This window comes from Heloderma suspectum, chromosome 4 (genome assembly GCF_057233095.1).
Source record: "Heloderma suspectum isolate Gila_16-S chromosome 4, 16-S_ref, whole genome shotgun sequence".
Classification (NCBI taxonomy): Eukaryota; Metazoa; Chordata; class Lepidosauria; order Squamata; family Helodermatidae; genus Heloderma; species Heloderma suspectum.
The window spans coordinates 249,807,317-249,826,486 of record NC_139461.1 but is presented as its reverse complement, the minus strand read 5'-3'; the positions used below and the strand labels follow the sequence as shown (position 1 = coordinate 249,826,486).

The 19,170-nt window shown below is 43.6% G+C and overlaps 1 protein-coding gene across 1 annotated transcript in view; it reads right to left on the bottom strand.

Moving 5' to 3' along the window:
- Positions 1 to 19,170, bottom strand: part of NFASC (neurofascin) — a 222,563-nt gene that overhangs the window by 176,225 nt on the left and 27,168 nt on the right. Inside the window, exon 4 of the mRNA XM_084853243.1 lies at positions 9,987 to 10,054. The gene's annotated coding sequence lies outside the window, so the exon portion shown is untranslated. The remainder of the gene's footprint in view (positions 1 to 9,986; positions 10,055 to 19,170) is intronic.

Here is a 19,170-nt window from a genome sequence, read left to right as displayed (position 1 = left end):
TTCCACTCTCAGGACTGGATTTAGGGGATTAATGGCTCTGTGATCGCATAATAAAATGAACTGAACTGGATTTAGGGGGACAGTGGTCAAGACACAGCTCCAACTTCTAGAAACTGGCAGCACTTCTGGAGGGAAACCTGTCTTCCTGGCATAGGATCCATATGGCCTCAGCAGTGGATTTCTCATCTTGGTCCTTGAAAATGATTCATTTTAAAACTGTAACATTCACATCTTTCCCTTGACCTGTAGGCAGACACAGGCCTTCAGCTACAGTACTTTCAAACACTGTAGTTTTGATGAGGGTGGAATAAAAAGGTGAGTCTACCGACAGTGTGAGATGCAAATGCCAAATGTTCATCCCTAGCACCCCTTAACCCAGCAGGCATTCAGTGCAAATCGAGGGAGGTAAATTTCACAGTAAGGCAGCATGAGGAACATATGAGGTTGCTAATGTGCACGGAAACACCCTTCATTGCCTCTCCCTCAAGGCAGCAGCATCTGTTATTTTAAAATTAGGAGATTACTAATCTATAAATTCGCATAGCAATAGCTACAAGACAGACATGCGATTTGGCTTCCATCTGTTCTACAGCGTGTCTCCCTCAAGGAAGGTATGTGGGGGACACAGGGATTTTGACTGTGGATTTTCCATCTTTCCACTGCGCTGTTCACAAACTGGGATCCAAAGAACAAGGGCATGGTGCATGTACACACAGAAACACAGGGTGTCATTTTTCGTACCTACAGAAGCGGAAGACCCGTCATTTTGGCTGGCTGTTCCCCAACAACAGTTCAGAATGCTAAGCGACTTTCCACAATGCTATGGAAAGGTAACAAAAGCCTCATTCCCATCTTTGCTCTTGATCAGAATGGGGTCAGAGATCTACCTGACTCAACACATTTCTGTCTGAATACAAGGAAGCAACAAAAAAACCTAGGCTACAATCGTATGCACATTTACTTGGGAGTAAGCCTCACTGAACCTAGCAGGACTTACTTCCAAGTAAATATGCACAGGATTGCCCAGTACGTTACTCTAGCTTTGCTACATCTTGGACAAATCGTAACTGAAACATCTCCACTCCGCAGTGTCATTACAGACTTAAAAGAAATAACGGATTATTTTTCTTAGGCTAACAGAAGCAACACGTGTGTAGCTTTACATCCTTCCATGTTGTTAACAGAACCATATCAAGAACATCGTTATTTAATTTCTGCTCGTGCAAACAAAGAAACTAGGCACCAGTCTGAGAGGGTGGCAGAGAATTACTCTAACCATCATGTAAGTACTGGACTGTAGTTAGAAGATACACATCTTGGGGAGGGGGGATGTTATGACTTTTAATGCAAATCATTCTATTAAGAAAATACCCAGATAAGAATTCAAGATGTTAGGTTCTCCAAACCTTAATAAGGATTCAGGAATGTGAGTCAAATTGCTCAAGCTGCAATTGCATGATCAAGGAGAAAGATAGACCAAATACTGTAGTGGTGGTGACCAAGGAACCATTTTCAGTCCACAGGCTGGCATGTCTCCTGCTACATTTTCACACAAACACACACACACGAGGGGCAGGCAATGCCTTGAGCCAGTGCCTTGAGTGAAGCTGACTGTGCCATGGTGAAGTTGAAGTTCAGCTTCACTGAACTTGGTGAAGTTGCAGCTCAGCTGGGAGCCACTTTCTCACTCCCTCTCCCTTCTCTGAGGGGGTGGGGCTTTGAGGAAGGAGAGGAGCCTCTTCTGAGGCCTTCAGGGGTTGGATGGGGAAGTCTGGCAGGTTGAATTTGGCGTGTTTGCTGGAGGTTCTGCTGTGTGTGTGTGTGTGTGTGTGTGTGTGAGTGAGAGAGAGAGAGAGAGAGAGAGAGAGAGAGAGACTGACTGAGCCAGAGTCCCCAGCGAACTTCATGGCTATATGACGGATGAACCTGTGTTCTTCTGCTTTTAATTAGGGGCTCTTTGCTTTTCCATGGTAGCTAGGAAAAAGTCAGATCCAGCAGAATTAAAATTGATCTTCTTGAATTTGCATTATTTTTTATAAAATCACCATCAAATCACAGATCACATGTCTCCATGGACAAAACCATAAAAATCACAGAGCTGGCACTTTTCAGTGCCACTATGGTACAAAAACATCCAAAAGATAGATCCTTATGGATCCTCATCATTTTTACAAGGCACACCCCCCCCCCACCACAAACCCACCATTAAATCATAGGTCACACTTGTGTCCACTAAAGCACTTTGTGACTTCATGGTGTTTGTTGGCATGCCATGTTACATCTCTCTCTCTCTCTCTCTCTCTCTCTCTCTCTCCTGTCTATAAGGATCCATGCCTTAGATCAATGGTTTTGTGCCAGGGCACTGGCTGAGCACTTCAGATCTGTGATTGCTATTGCCAATTTATAGACATCAATGGAAGCTTTAATTTGATGTTTTGGTGGAATCCTGCATAAAAATAATGCAAATCCAAGCTAATCCGGTTTTATTTACTAAATCCAATTTTTACCTTTTTACCTTTCAATGCAGTGAGTATCCTGGTCTTCTGCTAATTTGGTGACTTTTTCTTTATGCTGTGGTTTTTTGGCTTTGGTGACTGACTGCTGTTTCCTGGCCTGGGGAGGGTGTAGAGGAGAGATAGTGTGTGTGAGACCAGCATCACATTATGCTCTGCAGGTAACACAAAAACTGGTGCCTGCCTTATGTGATTTACAATCCAGATGAGATGGACAAGATAGGGTGGTGAAAAGGGGCTATGCAATTGACCAGTCAGTAGCAAAACTGATGTAGGGCAATGTCAGGCGTTGCTATTTCAAATTTCAGTGATGTGGGGGCAATTTTATCAACTTACAGCTGCAGCCATTATGGCAGTCATTTCAAGACTAGCCACAACATCCCATGACAACTATTTTATGACAGACCTTCTCCCCCACCCCTGACAGCCATTTTGTGGTAGCACCCAGGACACTTCCTGAAAATTCTAAATGGGCCCAAGGGCCCAAAAACGTCACACACACACACACACACACACACACACACTATTTCCTATTCATTAAGCAAGTAACAAAATAACTGTTCGGGCCTTGTAGGTTATAGCCAGGATTTGATTCAAAGTAGCCTGGAAGAGCTTGGGCCTATTCAGCCTCTGGCACATCAGAATCTGTCTGATCTCTGTCAGTGTTCTCAGAGCAGAGCTGGGGGAGTCACCTAACTCCCTGTCCGCCTGCTGGTCTGGCCTTGGCAGGCAGGGAGGCTGGAAGCTGTCCGTGAGAACCTGACAGACGTAGGGTGGGTTTTGCAGAAGGGTCGCCCAGGCTGAAGCGTCACCGCTGGAGAGCTGAGCAGTGATGCCCTGTTTAGACAGGGGCCTTGCTAAAAGGCTAAAGGCCCTTGTCTGTCAATAGACCTGGAGGGGGTGTCTTACACTCATGCCTTCCCTTTTAAGCTGATGCAAAGGCTAAGAGCCTTTGCTAGGAACATCTCGTCTTCATTGCCTGAAGCCTTCTCTGTTTGAATCCATCATCATCTGGGCTTTTGGAGGCACTCTGCACACGGACTGGAACTTTGGATTGTTAAGGACTTGCCATGAAAAGTACTGTGAGGCTTTTCATAGACTTGAACTCTTGTTGCTATGGATTGTGTGTGCCCATTTGTCGTCAGCTCAGCATACCAGCAGGCTGGGTTTGATCTATGACTTTTGGACTTTCCTCTGCCTGGATGCAAGCAGTGTGAAGTTACCAACGCAAAAGCACTGGCACAGAACTCCCTGCATGTCTCGGTTTACCCTTCCTTTGATCTTGATAGGCCTTGTCTATGTAGCCTGGATTAATCAACAAAAGATTCAAAGTTGGACTCTCTATGGGTGTGGTTTGTTTAGGCCCTTCAAGAAGTTATCCCTTGATTGCCTGATGGGTTCATTCCAGGAATCATTCCCTTTCCATGTCTGGGGTTGGAACCCCATGGAAGGATTGCCTGGGTTAGATACCCAGGAATCTAGAGTCCCTCCCTTTGTGTTCAGAACTGTGGGAAACGACAATGGGAAAAACACGTTAATGAGGATCTCAGTCATGGTAGTAGAGTTTAGATCTGGACTGTTCTGGAATTACATAGAGCCTATAGCTACTGCCATCAGCTATATGATTTCTGAAGAGTGTAACCACTAAGCTTTTGCCATGGGATTTCTTACAATAAAGAAATCTCACTGATTTGGGTGTCCAGTGTCAGATTGCCTCAGCGCGTGCACTGGGGGGGATCAGGAAACCTGACAACAACTGATTTCACCCAAGTCTGCACATTATGACTGCCAGATTGCACATAGATCAACATTTCTATGCCTTTAACAGTTCCGTAGAATGGAAAATTTCAGCAGCTGCAGCTTCTTTCATCATAGGGTACCAATGCTGGAATGTACTGACATTCTCCCTTTGGCAAACAACAAAAACAACACTAAACCATAGCCCTGTACACAAATGCAATCTGGCAGCCTTATCCACCCATCCCACCCCCACCCCCCATGGGCAGCACTCCACAGGGCAATGCACGCTCCACAGGGCACTGGAGGGAAGAAATCTGGGAGTTCACCGGCAAAATTTGGTGGCAAAGCACTACACTGCATTAAAAGGGTCAAATGTAGCTTGTTCTCAAGCTACATTTGTCCCTTTTAGCACTCTGTAGCAGCAAAACAGCCATTCCACCCCCACCTGCCACTGCATTTGGCAGCTCAACGGCGGCAGGAGCTGCATGTTGCCCACCCCTGTGCTACTAGCTTCCCTTTCATAAAGACTTAGGAATTGGTCCAATGGCTCTTTGACTTGAACCCTTGATCCTTCTGTATTACTCTTACTGCTTGGCCATCCTTCCAGACTCATCTGCTCAAAGATGCTGAGCACACAGAACCTGGCTAAGGTTAACATATGCAGACAAAGCACCATCCCTGAAAGGATGCAGATGGAACACATTCTAGCATCCATTTGGCTGAATCCACCACAGTAACTGGGGCAGCCTTCTTCTTTCCACCCATTGTTTGTGATGCTAAATAATGGTGAACTGAGCAGAGGCTACATTTCAACTTGTCTCAGCAGCAGCAACGCTGGGGTGGGAGGGTGGACGGGGGAGACAGAGCACAGACAGGGTTGAATAGCTGTGAACTAATTCAGCATCTCAGACACATGTAGCTGTTTGCAACAAATCCCTACAGCCAAACACACTCAGAGGCGGCAGAGGACAGACTCTCACAAAGCCCCATAACCTTTCACTGCATCCCATTAGAAATCAGAAAGATTAGAAAGCTTGCTAGATGGATTGTGCAGCATGTCAAGAAGAGACAGGTGAAGGATAAGGATATTTAAGGACATGAACTGTTCTCACTCATTCAACCTGGGAGCAGTGGAGGCTGCTGGCACCGATGTCCATGGGGCGGTGAATCCACTCCGGGTTTCAGTCAGAACCAGTCAGAATACTGAAGGAATTATCCAAGGTGTGAAGCGAAGCACCTTAGATAGCTCCTTTAGAGTTCTGATTGGTTTTGACTGAAACCTGGAGAGGACTCACCGCCCCACTGACTTCAGAGCAACAGCCTCCACTTCCTGGGAACAAAATCCACAAGCTGTAATCAATGTAGGGGGAGAGGGAGGGAGAAATATTCCGCTGAGCCATATTTTTGCTTATTGCTCTTGAAATTTGATGTATGAAATGTCTCTATAATCCAACTTGGGAATGAGTATTAGTCACCTCCAGAATGAGGAACCACATGGAATGAGATGTTGAAATGTGGGATTCCAAAGATGGGAATGTGGGCCAGACTACATGTTCTAATATTTATTATTGTTTATTTATTTAAAACATTTCTTTCCCACACTATATCATTAAGATCTCAGGGCAGCATACAGATAAAATAAATTTAAACAGTATTAAACGGTGAATAATGTAAACAGGTAAAAGCATAAAAAGGTAAAGGTAAAGGTGTCCCCAACCAGTCGTGTCCGACTCTAGGGTGTGGTGCTCATCTCCATTTCTAAGCCGAAGAGCCAGCGCTGTCTGAAGACGCTTCCGTGGTCATGTGGCTGGCATGACTGAACACCGAGGTGCACAGAACGCTGTTACCTTTCCCGCCAAAGCGGTACCTATTTATCTACTTGCAATTTCTTGCTTTCGAACTGCTAGGTTGGCAGGAGCTGGGACTGAAGACGGGAGCTCACTCTGTCACGCGGCACTTGGGTCTCGAACTGCTGTCCTGCTGCCCTTCCGGTCTGCAGTTCAGCATCTTAACCACTAAGCCACCGTGGCCCCTTAGGTAAAAGCATATTAAACCATTAAACAAGCTAATACCAATTTTAAAAAATCTAAAAACAATAAAGGAGTTAAAACTATGTGTAACTTTAGTGAGTTCAATTAGCACTCAAAGACTTTGGTGAAAAGCCATGTTTTAACTTGGCACCAAAACGAAACCAACGTCTGCATCAATCAGGCCTCCAAGAGGAGGGCATTCCATAACCGGGGTGCCTCAGCAGAGAAGGCTAATAATAATAATGACAGTGGTGGTGTAGTGGCAAGAGTGTTGGACTAGGAGCTGGGAGATCCGGGTTCTAGTCCCCACTCGGCCATGGAAGCTCACTGGGTGACTTTGGGCCAGTCACAGACTCTCAGCTCAACCCACCTCACAGGGTTGTTGTTGTGAGGATAAAATGGAGAGGAGGAGGATAATGTAAGCCGCCTTGGGTTCCTTGCAAGGGAAAAAAGGCGGGGTATAAATGCAATAAATAAATAAATAAATAATTCTTAAAAAAAAATTCGGATGTGTATGTGATTTCAGTTGGGACCATGGTGCTTCAGGAGAGGAGAGTTTTAAAAAATCTTCCCCTTCACCCGTTTCCTCCTAAAATTCCTGGAGACATTTTCCTCTTTTTTTTTTAACCTCCCCCACTGCCCATAGGGGCGTATGTAGAATTTTTTTGGAGGGTGGGGGAGGCTTACACCTTCCTCTCCGGAAGCATCATGGTCCCAAACTGGATTGAGAATGCATACACTTGCACTAAAGTAGAGAAGAACAGCACGTTCAACTACACCAACACAATTATTCGCACATGTAGTTTGTTCCTGAGCTACCCATGCAGCACCTCTGCTGAAACTTAGCAGGTGTGGGCCTGATGAGCTCCTTGGATGTGGCCAGTGTCCTCTTTTAGAGAGGCCAGTCCTCTATTTGAAGGTCTGTCCTGTCCATTCCAGTTTAAAGATAAAGAACCATAAGAACTGTTGCCCATCCACAGTTAGCACCTGAACAGCAGGCTGAACAGGTGGGCACACAGGTCACCTGGTCACAGTCTTCCACGCTATGGTGAGATGTACTCTGTTTCTATTTAGATTATAATTATTATTCCTACATTTGCATCTATACATATATGTTATGCAAATCGCTGTTCTCTTTTGTCATCTTTTTTGGCAATGCATAAGTGGCCACCCTGCTTGGATGGAAGACTATTAGGGCTCACGATAGTGTGTGCTGTAGTTGTGGGGCAACAATTCAGAATTGAAGCAGGCACGGTCCACATCAGTCAGGGCCCTACCTCAGTTCTGCTTAATCCCGCTCCCCACAGTCCTCTGCTGCCTATTACACTGCCTCTTCCCCAAAGGGAGAAAAACTCCCTATGGGGAAGGGGGAAGGGTTAGCAGATGGCAAAGGAGCTGGGAGAGGCCAGCTGGGACTCTCCTCCTTAACGGTGATGACACTGTCTGGCAGCATCTTTGGCCACCATGGGGATTGTGTGTGATAAACAATCCTAACAACAATCTTCCCAAATCATGTAACTCGAGTAGTTATTTTTTCTATCTCTACTAACCAGTTTACTTTTTCAGCCCTTATCTGCATCAACAGTGCCTTCCCCTCCAAGTAAAATTCCCTAGCATACACCAAACATTGCCAATGGCCCTGCTGGCTGGGGATGACAGGAGTTGTAGTCCAACACGTCTGAAGGGCACTAGGTTGGAGAAGGCGGATGGACGCTCCTCCACCCCTTTCTCAGATGTCTAATGAAAACATCAAATTGAGCAAAACTGCCATGTTTATTTAAGTGTAGCTCTTTCCCCTCTTTTCTTATCCAGAGAACAGATTCTGTTTCTAATTACCAGGTATCCTGAGATGTTTTGTAACTGGAAATGAGGAAAGTCCAGCCAGAAAGGCTTACGCAACCATGTTAACAAACAAGATTTCATGCCAAGTTCATAAAGCTGCAACCTTATGCATGGTTACTTAGGAGGAATCCCCACTTAATTCAATGAGGCTTACTTGGAAGTAGGCAGGCATAGAATTGGGCCCCATGTTATAAAACACCAATGATCCTTTCTTTAAGTAATGGTATATTATTCAAAATTATAGGCCTCAGACCAAACCCTTTTCTGGAGCTGCTTGCCTTATTCCAACCAAGAGCAATCCATTGCTTCTAAAGTTGATCTGCTTTGCAGAGCCTCTGCTGTGGTAATGGTGGCAGTGAGTATGATCCTATGCAGACAGAGAAACTGTCACAGTGGGAGCATGCTGCCTGCTGGCTCTCTTGTTGCTGTTGCCTGGACAGCAACAGCTTTAGGAGCAACCAAGGAACAAGGTACACTCAGGAGCAGCAGCTCTGGTTTGTCCGGCATGACTTTCAGCACTGTGGTACAGGAAAAGACTCTGCCTTCCCTTGGATAGCAGTCTGATTCTCACCTTCGTCAGTCAGTCCCATATTCAGCCAGCCAGAAGACATGGCACTGCTATAATCCTCTGAGTCAGAAGAACTTCATTCTCCCCAGCCTCACAAAAGTCTGAGACTACAAAATCAAGCAAGGGGAGAGCTCCAGACAGCGAAGCTCACTCTGAGCTACAACCAGAAGAGAGAGAAGGAAACGCCCCGGTCTCAACCAATGCTCAATTCAAAGTACTTTCAGAAAAGCAACGAGTGCCAAGAATTTTCTCCAACAACCCACTCCTATGAGCTGCTGTGCTAAGGCAACAGCTCACGGAATCAAGCACTAGCATATTCGAAGCTGAAAACACTGCCCCACCACCCTTTGTCCTCCCTCGCTAGTGGCTATGTACGTGCCATGGTACAGCTGTGCTGAACCAAAGGGCAGTTATACTGAGTGTGAGAAGGGGGTCTTCCTGCTCTGCAGCTTTGCTAAGCATGCTAAGAATAAGTCAGAATTCAGTTACAGTCATGAAGACAACTGCTTGAGCCACTGCAACAAATGTCAGGCAATAAGATCTTGTCAATAAGTCCTCCATTTGCATTCAAGTACAGCATCTGCATCGGTTTGTATACAAGCACTCATGTGGTTGCATAACAATTGCCCAGGGAACTTGTTAGGACACTTCTGTGAATTGGAAGAGTTTTCTTTTTCCCCTTTCAGGCTGTCAATGTGCCACATACAATTCACACAAGAATGTGTGGGCAGGTAGGATAATAAAAGTGTTCATGGACCAGTAGTTTTTCTTGACTTATTGACAAAGCTGCTTTGGCCATTTGTTTAAGAGGTCAACAAATTGCCCTTCAGTTCTTTAACACCCTGAACTTCCAGCAGTTCTAAGACCAAGCAACAATCATGAGGGTAGCATTTACCATTTTGTCAAAGTCTTCTGGTCAAAGGATAAATATATGGTAGACAGAGCTATTTGGGTTTGAGAGACCAAGGTTTAATGTTCTGCTCTGATCCATTTCCATACGCACATACACACACCCCTTAGAAATGAAGCTGCCTGCACTTCTCTAGCTCATAACAGGGTTCTGAGAAATTTCCTCAAAGTTTTCAAATGTATATCAGAAACTGTAATTCCTACATAGACAGTGTTGGCAATTCTAGATGTATGAACACTTGGCATCAGGGATGAACAAACAAAAGTTATTGTGTCAGTGGCTCAACTTGATGGATGAGGAGATCTCTTCCAAGTCTACATACCTTGATCCTAACTGGGGTGCTCTCTTGATGAGAATTATCTGGATGCAGCGGAATGTCTTACCTTAATACTGTTGTTCTGGGTGTTTATTTAAATACGTTTGTCTTAGTCCCGGTTTAATACTGAACAGCCTATAGAGAAAGAGAGAAGAAAGCAAGAAAAAGAGTGAATGGTATGCTTGTAGATCTCTAGTCAGCACACTGTTCTAGAGTAGTTGCTAGGAGGACTCCAAGGGTAGTATCCAATGGGTCTACCCATTGAAATGAATGTGACATAAGTTACTCACAACATACTTGAGTCCCATTAATTTCAGTGAGTCTCCTCTACATAGGACTAACATTGGATACTATCCCAGAGGTTTGAACCAAGCTTTTAAAGAAAGGATTCATTTTGAGCACCCAACTTCAGACATTTTAAAGAGGCTTGTTTTTAAGTATAGGGCACAAATCCTAAACACTTATTCCTTTTCATCTAGCCCAACCCTGCTAGTTACCGCTGGACATTTTGCTTGTGTAGCTTTTTTGTGGGGCACAGTTATATATATGAATATTTAATAAAATCTAGGCCTTTTCATGCCTAGGTTAGCAAGGAGGCAATTCATACGGATCACCTTATACTCCTTCTTCACTCTGCATCTCTAGAGAGATGAGAAACACAGCTGGAAGTGACGCAAGCTCTCCTTTTCATCTCTGTGAGGGGATTCATTGCCATTGTCTGTGTGAACTATTTAGCTGTCAACATTAATAATTATTAATTCACTCATGCTAACCATTTTCTTCAATATCTGTAAGGACAGCAACTCTACACAACAGCAAATCCTTTAACCCATAACTACACAATGCAAAAGGCATCACCCTTAGGCAGATTTGGTTTCACAAATATGCACAGCTATATTTTTATTTTTAAAGTGTAAAATCCTTTAGGGCCTCCAGAATTCTTATACCTGAATAATTTGCTATAGGCACCATCTCACTTTGGAATTCAAAGCTGATACCATTTAAAAATGACCACCACACCACACCCCAACCCACACACTTTTATTCAGTCAAAGCTGAACTAAATTCAAATAATTTAGTCTCGTACAAAGCATGTCTTTGTGAACGTTAACGGAAAAATCAGATAATGAAACAAAAGAAAGCAAAGATCCAGAAGCACAGTTTTAAAAACAAACTTTTAAAATATCTGTGCCATGCTTTATGAGAATGATTCCAAGTTCACACCAATCAAACTCATATTCACGTCAAACACCCATTCCAGCTCCACACAAAACTAGCTCATTGGATCCCAGAATAGTATTAGCTACCAGTTGTAGCAGGAGACTGGTGCAAATAAATGTTAAAATTGTTTCACACTTCATTGCCTCCACTTCAACCCACTAATACATACTATGCTGTGCTTCTTTAGGTCCAACCAATGCAACACTTTTGATTATGGGCTGTGTTTGACCCACCCAGATCACACTGTCATGTTCTTTCTAGTGATTTAAACATTTCTCTTATTTCTTTGTCCTTCAAACTAATCAACCATCTGAGAGTTATGCTGTGCTGATTTCTGCCAATTCTGCCCCTATCACTTTTCCAAGCCCACATCAAACAATCCCATTCCACCTTGATCCCTTTCATTTCGCCTGCTGGTTTAATCAGCTGCCACTTTCCATTTGACTTCTATTCATTTCTCCATCAGATGTATTAGGAATTGTTAAGTATTGGCCATATGCAGGAAAAACATCAGGCAGGAAGCAAATGGACCTCAGGATCAGGCTTTTACAGAGAATCTTTTATACTGGGTCGAACATGGAAGCGAGAAAATACAAGTTCACAGCACTGCATAACAACCCTAACCTAAAGAAGATTTGGGGAAGTAAGTACCAGAGATTTCACTGAACTATATTACTTCTACATAGGACTTTTATTCCTAAACATGCCTGAGTTATTCTGAGTCAGGAATTATGTCTTATCCAATGAGATAATTAAATACCAAGGAATAAACAAACAATGTCTTAACTTTTCCAAGTTACAGACAATAAGAACATCTGTTCCAATGTCAATGTAGACTTGCAATGCTTGGTTTAATCTCTATTCTAAAGCAGAGATGAGGCCATGGCAGTAGATGCAATTATTTTGAACTGAAGGACAAGTTCCTTACAGGCTGAATGACCAGCCTTGTCAAGATAGCCCAGGTGTCTCTATCTCCTGTGAAATCTGCCTATCAAAGATGCAGTGTCTCATCTCAGATTTCACTGACAGAAGTTTCAGAAGCAGTAGAGCATTACTGATAAATCAACATCATTAACGATCTCAAAATACAGCTGTCATGCTTCAGAGATACTGATTCAGAGATCCAATGCATAAAAGTCAACAACGTGACAGTCATATTTCCATGGTGAATTATCTATACTTAGAGTCACGGATGTATTTTCTCAGAAGTAGTGCCTGATAACTAACTAGCAGTGGTATAGTCGAGGCAGGGCTCTCAGGGACTCTGAGGTCATCTGCCACCCCTCTCAGAATTCCCTGTTCCCTCTGAGCTTAGCTGCTATCCTCACCGTAGCTGTGGGGGGAATGAATTTTCCAAGCAACAATATATTGTTCCATGTTGCAATGCAAATTATTTGGGATGACTTGGCGTGGAACGGGCAATTAAGACCTATTCGAATTTACCAAAGACGTGCTCCTGGTGGAGATGAAAACTCCTAATACTGGCTTGTTGATATGGTTGGACACAGCTGCCTGAAATTTTGGGGCTGCCTTTGGAGACTGTCACAATGAGCTCCTGCATTTCCAAATTTACCACTATACCAGTGTGTGTGTGTGTGTGTGTGTAGTGCAATCCAGCTTGGGTGTGTTGCAGGGGGAGGGGGGAGATATAATGAAGGAGCTTAGGGAAGGCTAATTGGTAATGTTCGGGCGCTAAGGGAGTGTGCAAGGGGGCTGTTTAAAGTAGAAGGGATCCATCCATGGGGGCTGAGTTGAGATGGTGAAGCTTTCATAGAGTATCATATTCTGAAAACCTAAAATGTTTGTGTTTGAGTGAGTGGGTGAAAAAGATTTTAACACCCTTGAAGTTTTTCTCAGACGACCATTTGAAATACCATTGCCTTACTCTCAGCTGCACTGTTTTTTGATCCCAGTTGAAGACTGTATATCTTACAAGGTTGTATAATCTTAGAAGGGGGCGTGGCTGTGAGGGGGCGTGGCTGTGACTGTCACGAAGGGACCCTGCGCTTCCGAATTTTCCAGTACACTACTGCTAACTAGAGTCTCACTTTGACATACTCAAAGGATATGAATCCCATCAGGAGGGACTGTAGTAACCCCAGCCAAGTTCAATGTGGCTACTAAAGATCACTACATAACAGACCTGCATGTCACAGTGCCACTCAGTAGTACTGGTCTATTAAAAATGTTATCTGTCCATTTGACCAGGAAGATTAAATCTACACATTTAAGTTGCTCTCCTCTTCCCAAAGTCCATCTTCAAGCACATCTGGTTTCCATGTGTGGCAAAAATGCCTTTGACATTTCATTACAAACCCCAGGCCTTCAAACAGCAGTGACAGACTAAAGGAGCACTGAATCTGACATTCTATCCTTCAGCTATCAATGTGCAACCTTTAGATAACATTGCAATACACAGAAAGTGGGTGTAGGGGGAAATGGAACAATTAAGTGAATACTGAAGGAGACAGGCAGAACTGGATGAGAAGGCTAAAAGAACTGGATCATCTACCCATTGCCTTGAATAGCACTAGGTTGTCTAGCAAGCTTTCACCCACCCTAGTTCCGTCTGCTTTTCTCCTTAGGGCTGCCTTCAGAGGTCGCATGCATAAGACAAGGCACAGCAGTAGTAAGGCAATTTCTGGTGTTCTAGTGAGCCAACCCATTTGTTAGTCTTAATTATTCAAACCACCACTAAAACTAGGTGCTCGCATTGTCCCCAGGGGAGGGACTGTAGCTCAGTGGTAAAGCACCTGCTTTGCATTCAGAGGGTCCCAGGTTCAATCCCCACCATCTCCAGGTAGGGCTTGAAAAACTCCTGCCTGAAACCCCGGAGAGCTGCTTCCAGTCAGTGTTGACAGTACTGGGCTAGATGGACCAATGGTCTGACTCTGTAAAGGCAGTTTCCTATTTCCTATGTTCCTATTTCCCCAGGGATACCACATGAATAGACCAAAACTCAGAAGTATAGCAGAAAACTATGCTGAAGTATGTGCTGCTGAAGATGATACACCCCCTTCATGATTCAGTGCACTGAGAAGGCCACTCTCTAACCCAGTGATGAGGAACCTATGGGCCTCCAGATGTTACTGGACAACAACCATCAGACCTGACTATTGGCTATGCTGGCTGGGACTGATGGAGTCCAACATCTGGAGGGATATTGGTTTCCCACTGCTGCTGTAACTCATAACCAGCAACACCCTTTCCCCTCTGCCAACACTCAAACAGTGTCAAAGATAGCTGCCTCACTTATTTTGGACCCTTGGAAGGCATCTTCAGTAGTTCAATTTCGCCACCTGCTTAAGACACATCTCTTCTTCACCCAAACCTTTGGGTCATTTTGATCTTCTGAAGGAGACATTTGAGTCTTCTGTTTTGTTTGAACTGTCTCTTGTATTTAGTATCTAGCTGCTGGTTTGAATTTTAAGGGTTTTAATAGTATTATTTTATTAGTGCTTATGTTTTGTATTTTTATTTGTAAATTGCTTTGTGATTTATTATAAAGAGTGGTATATAAATGTAATACATCAATAAATCTGTAAATGTCACTTCATCTCAAAAGTTTCTGTCTTCTAATATCGTCTGTGATTTGCACTTTAACTATTGTTTTATCACTTGCTCTCATATAAATCAGGCCCAGCCATACTGGCATATCACTGAATAGCTTCTCTATAACATGGCATTAGGTATACAACATATTTTTATTTAGAATTCCTATACTATTTCCCACTAACAAAGAGAAAGTGGCACAGAAGAAGAGAAATGTAAACATGTTTTTAAAATCCTTGTTCTTCATTGCTTGCAAACTGTCCTTCCACAGAATGTTCTATTTCAACAAGATGTATTTTAATGTATTTTATTGCCTCTTATTATAGCAGTATTTGCTCAGTATGGTAGCCTTTAGATGACCCACCCTCTCCTCACTTTGTTCACTCACTCTTTGGGCTTTGGAATTATCCAGCCTATGTTCACATTCAGAAATTCAAAACACATGAAAAGAGAGTGATGCATGAATCAAATAGAAGTTCAGTCCTTTTACTAGTTCAATGTCTTAATTTCTAATTAGATTTGTAGGCCAAACCATTATCAAATACAGGGTGAATCAGTGGAATGGACAGACTGCTTGGTCTAGAGTGGAAGATACAATTTATTATTGTAAATAATAATAGATTTTATTAAACCCCATTAAAAAAAACAATAATTGAATTTTGATGGTGAAGGAATACGGAAATTATTGAAGTTTCTTAAAAGTTTCAAAAGAAAACAGAATACAATTTTTAACAGAAACTCAAGCCTGATTTTGCAAGAAGCATGACAACTACTTTTGAACAGACATCTGCAACAGCTGCTTTGGTTTCACACCTATTAACAGCACAATCCTGTGTGTCTATTCAAAAGAAAACCCCACTGAATTCAATGGGGCTCACTCCAGGTAAGTGTGTAAAGCAGAGGCTGGCATTTTGTGGTCCTTTAGATGTTTTGGCTTACAGCTCCCATTATCCCTCACCATTGGCTATGCTGGTTAGGGCTGATGGGAGTTGTAGGCCAACCCACATGGAAGGCCCAAGTTGCCCAGTCCTGATTTAAATAAAAATTGTTACACCATACATAGGCTGCACACAGGAAGAATAAGGTTTACAAAGGTTCTTGCCTACTCTTTCGTTTTTACTGCATGTTGGGGCTGCATACCCCCTTGTGGCTTTGATCTTGGTAAGCAGCTGTTACACACACCTAAGGCTGCACAGAGAAGGAGTTCTAAACATGACTCTTCCCATATGCAGCATTGGTACAAGTAAGGTCTTTCCACTGATCTTGGATCTACTGTGGGTTGTGCAAGGGCTTGATTTTCTCACCCTGTAATTTTACTTCTCTTCTTCCCTGCTCCTTCCAGAGAGCTGACCCCTCATGGCAGAATAATTCAACACATCTCAACAAGAACATGATGGAGGTGCTTGGAAAAACCCAACTGCAAATGCTCTTTATCTCCTGTGCTCCATGACAGAAGGATGTTGCAGTTTTTTCCTCTGTTACTGGGTTTTCAAGCCTTTATATCAGCAATGTGGAACCTCTGGCCCATTGTCTTCATCCAACCAATGGATGTTCTGCATCTGGCCCATGGAGCCTCCTTGGGTTCCTCCAGGGGATAGGGCTTGGCCTCCAAGCCATGCCCTCTAGAGGAATCCCCCGTTATCTCCACTGTTATCTCCAGCCAAGTCCTTTTGTAAGGCACTGTTATAGGTATATGGAGGCTATGTAAACTCCCAAATGTAATGCTTTTGCTTGTGAAAATAAAAACTGTTCCTTAAATTCATAAATAGACCCTAAGCAAAAGAAGAAGAAAAAGAGACCAATTGTTAGTGCAATAGAGCCTCAGCAGGGTATAGCACTGCTGCAATCAACGGGGCTTAAAGGTCATCAACATTACCTGGATTGTGCAAACTTATTTAGGAGTAGCCCTGATTTAGTCTCCTAATAAAACAAAGAATCAGAAAAAAGCCATTCTCCCACACTGCCAAAGAGCAGGCTGTTTCTGCGAAGCCTCTAACTTGTGGGAGCTGAATATTTTCTCGCTATTTATTTGCATCCTGGTAACACAGAAAACAGACAGAGTTTTGCCAAGAGAACACGCTGATCATAGCAAACACTCTTTTCCAACAGCACAAGAGGCGACTCTACACATGGACATCACCAGATGGTCAATATCGAAATCAGATTGATTATGTCCTTTGCAGCCAAAGATGGAGAAGCTCCATACAGTCAGTAAAAACAAGACCTGGAGCTGACTGTGGCTCAGATCATGAGCTGCTTCTTGCAAAATTTCGGCTTAAATTGAAGAACATAGGGAAAACCACTAAACTGTTCAGGTATGACCTAAATCATATCCCTGATGAATATACAGTGGAGGTGAGGAATAGATTTCAGGGATTAGACCTGATAGACAGAGTGCCTGAGGAACTATGGACGGAGGTCCGTAACATTGTTCAGGAGGCAGCAACGAAATCCATCCCAAAGAAAAAGAAATGCAAGAAAGCAAAGTGGCTGTCTGATGAGGCTTTACAAGTAGCTCACGAAAGAAGGGAAGCGAAAAGCAAGGGAGAAAGGGGAAGATATACCCAACTGAATGCAGAGTTCCAGAGAATAGCAAGGAGAGACAAGAAGGCCTTCTTAAATGAACAATGCAAAGAAATGGAGGAAAACAACAGAATGGGAAAGACTAGAGATCTCTTCAAGAAAATTGGAGATCTCAAGGGAACGTTTCGTGCAAAGACGGGCATGATAAAGGACAAAGAAGGCAGGGACCTAACAGAAGCAGATGAGATTAAGAAGAGGTGGAAAGAATACACAGAAGAACTATACAGGAAAGATCTGAATGTCCCTGATAGCCATGATAGTGCGGTCACTGAACTTGAGCCGGACATCCTCGAGAGTGAAGTCAAGTGGGCCTTAGGAAGCATTAGTAACAACAAAGCTAGCGGAGATGACAGTATTCCAGCCGAGCTATTTAAAATCCTAAAAGATGATGCTGTTAAAGTGCTGCATTCAATATGCCAACAAATCTGGAACACTCAACAGTGGCCACAAGACTGGAAAAGGTCAGTTTACATTCCAATTCCAAAGAAGGGCAACGCCAAAGAGTGTTCAAACTACCGCACAATTGCGCTCATTTCACATGCCAGCAAGGTGATGCTCAAAATCCTACAAGCTAGGCTTCAGCAGTATGCGAACCAAGAACTACCGGAAGTACAAGCTGGGTTTCGAAGAGGCAGAGGAACTAGAGATCAAATCGCCAACATTCGCTGCATCATGGAGAAAGCAAGAGAATTCCAGAAAAACGTCTATTTCTGCTTCATTGACTACGCTAAAGCCTTTGATTGTGTGGATCACAACAAACTGTGGCAAATTCTTAAAGTGATGGGAGTACCAGACCACCTTACCTGTCTCCTGAGAAACCTGTACGAGGGTCAAGAAGCAACAGTAAGAACCAGACATGGAACAACCGAGTGGTTCAAAATTGGGAAAGGAGTACGACAAGGCTGCATATTGTCACCCTGCTTATTTAACTTATATGCAGAGTACATCATGAGAAATGCCGGGTTGGATGAATCAGAGGTCGGAATTAAGATTGCTGGGAGAATTATCAACAACCTCCGATATGCAGACGATACCACCCTAATGGCAGAAAGCGAAGAGGATCTCAAGAGCCTCTTGTTGAGGGTGAAAGAGGAGAGTGCAAAAGCTGGTTTGAAACTCAACATTAAAAAAACTAAGATCATGGCATCTGGCCCCATCACTTCCTGGCATATAGAAGGGGAAGAAATGGAAGCAGTGACAGATTTTACTTTCTTGGGCTCCAAGATCACCGCAGACGGTGACTGTAGCCCTGAAATTAAAAGACGCTTGCTCCTTGGGAGGAAAGCTATGGCCAACCTAGACAGCATAGTAAGAAGCAGAGACATCACCTTGCCGACAAAGGTCCGTCTAATCAAAGCTATGGTTTTCCCAGTAGTAATGTATGGCTGTGAGAGCTGGACTATAAGGAAGGCTGAGCGCCGAAGAATTGATGCTTTCGAACTGTGGTGCTGGAGAAGACTCTTACGAGTGCCCTGGACTGCAAGGAGTTCAAATCAGTCCATCCTAAAGGAAATCAACCCTGAGTGCTCATTGGAAGGACAGATACTGAAGCTGAAGCTCCAATATTTTGGCCACCTAATGCGAAGAGAAAACTCTCTGGAAAAGACCCTGATGCTGGGAAAGACTGAAGGCAAAAGGAGAAGGGGACGGCAGAGGATGAGATGGCTAGATAGCATCACGGATGCAATGAATATGAACTTGAGCACGCTCCGGGAGAGAGCGCAGGACAGGAAGGCCTGGCGTGCTATGGTCCATGGGGTCACGAAGGGTCGGACACGACTGAACGACTGAACAACAACAACAACAACAACACAGAAAAGGTTTACACCACACCACTCCATCTGGGTTTTGAATCCTATCCAGCTGATTTAATTACTGTTAATTGGTTCAAGCGT